The sequence below is a fragment of the Polyodon spathula genome, chromosome 11 (genome assembly GCF_017654505.1).
Source record: "Polyodon spathula isolate WHYD16114869_AA chromosome 11, ASM1765450v1, whole genome shotgun sequence".
Taxonomy (NCBI): domain Eukaryota; kingdom Metazoa; phylum Chordata; class Actinopteri; order Acipenseriformes; family Polyodontidae; genus Polyodon; species Polyodon spathula.
Window position 1 is genome coordinate 27,604,876 of NC_054544.1, and position 4,238 is coordinate 27,609,113.

Genomic DNA, 4,238 nt, shown 5'->3' on the forward strand with positions numbered 1-4,238 from the left:
TAAGAGATTGCACTTGCACAGAAACAAAAGAGAAATCCTTTAAAATTCTTATGGCATGCTCTTCCATTGGATTGTGCAGTGTGTCAAAGTAGGACAAAGTGTCCTACAGTAACCCTGTAGTAATCCATATAAATTACATACAGCCATTGTGTACTGTGCAGGATAGGGTCCACAGCTATACTATAGGTGGTCCCGTATGGAGGTGTCCTATAGGAACATTCAATGATTTCTTTGTAGATTTCATCTCTGCTTCTCTTTGTATTGGCTTTTCTTTCAAAGTACAGTAATGTATTAAAAGGGAAGTATAAACCATTGCTGTGTGTGCTGCGTTCTCTTCAGGGATCCAAACCCAGCTTCTGTTCCACACAGGTCAGCCACGAGTGTGTGTCTAATAACACGCTGTGCTGATTGAGTGAGGACAAGGTCCATGTGCAGACCTGCACTGACTACTTCAGTTTTGGGGGCTGCCAGAGCATGATGATGCAAAACTATTCATTTTCTGATTGCTTTTGGATGAATAGTGAAACAATCTCTTCAGGCATTTCACAAGGATGATGATGATGATAACGGCTGCTTGAGTATTATGACTGCCCATATTTCCCTTGCTGCAATTTTCCTAAATTATCTACCACAGAGTTCTATATAAGAACAATTACATTTTTAATTAAAACAATTTCAAATCTGCATGCACTCTTTTATGTTCCATTGCACCACAGGCCAGGGAAATGTGCATTTTTCACTCGACTGCCTTTTTTTTATATCAGCAGCCTGGAGGGAGTTTAGTAATTTCTTGGGAACTGAAAGTCTAGGATGATAAAGTGCTTTGAACTGGGAATCCCACCCCCTAGGCAAAAAATAACCAATTGTATTCTGTCCATTCTGCATTCTTGAGTCTTGAATCTCTTGCAGGATGATCTCAAACCTATGAAACCCATCCCGTGTCCTTGTAGTTCAAATCTTTGCTTTAGTTTTGCTTTTGGTTTGCTCAGCCAGCTGCTTCTAGTGCAGGGCATGCAAATTCCTCTATCCTGTCATTACCCAGCCAGCTGCTTCTAGTGCCGGGCATGCTTTGACGTTGCTGTGGTGAAACGACAGAGGAAGTGCAGGAAATACAAGTTTACTATAACGTGTGTCTCTCAAAACTGCACATGCAAGACCTACAATAAAAATGCACCGTTTCACCTTTCCTGATTGCAGGGGTTATTCTGCTTCCCATGCCGGGGGCTGCAGAAAAGCACGTTGAACTGAGCGTGGGAGCTGGAGACACTGGGTAAGAGGTTGGGATTTCTTCAGGTTCACACAGCGAGTTAGTCCCTGTAGTCTGGTTCTCCTGGGAATCTCATTTCTGTATTTGCTGGATTTATGTTCTGTTATAATTTCATCAGCCTGTCTACTGTATGTAGAAAGATTTACTCCCTGTTCCCTCATATCCAGCATGTCAGAAGTTGCACACTCAGCCTAACTGCAAGGAGTGGGCAGATTAAGTACGTTTTGTTGTGGCTCTAACCTTTTTTTTTTTTTTTTTGATGAATGGCAGCATATGTTTAACATCAGCCAATGTCTCTCCCCTTTGAAATATGAGCAGAAGGGAAGTAGAATTGGCGAAGGCCATGTTTTAATTTAATTTAATTTAATAAAACAACATGCTGTAAACTGCTGCAGAATATATAGTATGCTATTACAGATGCAGAAGATGGCTTGTCTCAATCTGCTGTCTACAAAAAATTGTTAAATATATGTTGCTATAAAGTTTCTGTATCCTTTTTTATTGCACACACTACAGCTTAGTTGCATTAGGCAGTTTGATTTGTATTCGAATAGCACACTACAGACAATGCCCTGGCATCTGAGTCTACAGTACCAGGTCTGTGGCTCTGTGTACACCAGCCTCAATCCCTGCCTGAGTGTATCATTAACAGCTTAATTTCAAATAAGAGCTATTAAAGAAACGAAACAACATCAATTACACTCTCACTCCATAGTGAATGGAAGACTGTTGCTTCAGAACGACACAATGAACTCAGATTGACCATTTCGTTTCTTATTGATTTTAGTAACATTTATATTTTATTTTAAACATTGGAAACTTTACTCTGACACTTTCATATCTGACTTTATTTATTTATTTTTGTCGTTTAAAACTGACCTCGTAAAGCAAGCAGAAAAGATCTGTGCGAGTTACTGCAGCTTTAAAAGTACTGCAACACTCCTGACTCCAGCCAGCAATTTTATTACAGCTGTTATTTCAGAGGAAGTGGCACTCTGAGAGTAACGTGCGGTGATTGCATGCCAAGTGCGAGTACAGTAGCAAGAAATTAGGCAGTTAGCGCGGGCGATGTGACCCTCAAAGTGTAATCATTACCAGAAGCCCCTCAGGCACGACTCTGCTCTTATTAGCGAGTACAGACAGAAAGCTGTGACATTCAGGGGAGGTGGAGAGGAGCGGGCACGCAGTGACACACTCTCAGTTCTGCCCAGGAGCTGCAATTCCGGCAGTTAACCCCAGCCATGCTCCATCAGGGCAGCCTCAAGCAACACTTCACAAAGACCCACCGCATACTATGAATTCTCAGGAAAAAATTTTCATGTGCACTTCTGCCACCTGTTGTGAAGCCTTATCCTCCAAGCAAAGGCAACTGTGATTCCATTTATTACAATTTGAGTTTGTGCAGGTGAGCTGTACTGCAAGTTTATATGTCACTTGTGGGGTGGCTTCTGGTGTTATGATGTCATATCTTGCAGGTTGTACTCTGGAACTAGTATTACACATTAATAGGGGTGTTTTATTATCTTGGATATTCACTCATATGCTTAAAATATATATAAAATTTTGGTGAACAAATCCTGATTTCAAAGTGTGTAAAATCACTCCACACACGTCTGCTGAAGTGTTTTTTGAATATGCAATATGGAGGAAATAAAGCTCATACTTTGCTTGTTTTAGGTGGTTAACTGATCTGACCATGCAGGATGCATAATATGGCGACAGGTGCATTTTGTGTTGAAATACGCGAGTCACCCAGAATATAAACAGAGCAATGAAACATCTTTTCAATACAGAAGCAACAAAGACAGTGGTCCATTGGTCAAAAAAAGCAATTAAACTGCCAAGCTGAGTGGAGATGGCAGGGCTTCAGCCAATACCTTCAGTGGCTGTATATTAAAATGCCAGAGAGCTGCAGCCAGCATTGATGCTGGTGAGAGCAGGAGAGGGTGGAGGAGTAATGTACTTGCTTCTCCCAAGAGAGAGTGGCTCTTTTTAATTAAGTCATCCCTCCCACTGAAAAAGAAAAAAAAAAATCCTGTTGTCTGAATAATGGATGTTTGTCAAAAGGCATGGCTGTTAGTCTTTGAAAGCACTAGTGTAGTTTCTAAACAGCCCTCTCATTTAAACACAGTTATCGCTGATACCCAGGGCCTGTATTTTAAAAACCCAGTTGTTGCAAGGACATGAATCCCGTGCTGTAAGAGCAGACCGCCTGGCAAACTGCCTGGAATTCCAAATTTGCTGCTTTTAATTACCGCACTAAATAAAATAACAGCGAATTTCTGTTTAGGTCAGGCGTCATGCCAGATCAATAAATTAAGATAACTCCCTCGCTCTCTCTGCTCTTCCTCTCACTTTCCTTCACTCTTTCTTTCCTCGAACACTCTCACTCGCTCGTTTTCGTTCTCTGTTCTTCTGACTCACTCTGGGCTCTTCACCACCTCACAGATAGGCACGCACTCTCAGCCTTTAGGTCTGTCCCTCACAGCCTCACTCCAGCCAAATCTACACGCGTTCTCCTGCTCGTGGCTCGCCCCCCCCCCACACACACACACACTTATAGCCTCGGGGGGGGGGGGGTCCTGCTACAGACAAACACACACACACACACTAAAGGTGTGCCCCGTACCCTCACAATATACAGAATACTTAAAAAGACGCAACAAACACAACGTCCAGGACAATGTCATGTCCAGGGTCTTTAAAAAAAATAATAATAATAATTATATATCTATCTATATCTGTGTATATACAGTGCCTTGAAAAAGTATTTGCCCCCTGTCTGATTTTCTGCATTTTTGCATATTTTTGATATTGAATGTTATCAGATCTTCAACCAAAATCTAATATTAGATAAAACGGGCCCTGAATGAACAAATAACACAAAATTGATATTTATTTCATTTATTTATTAAAGAAAGTTATGCAACACCCAATGCCCCCGTGTGAAAAAGTAATCACCCCATTAGAC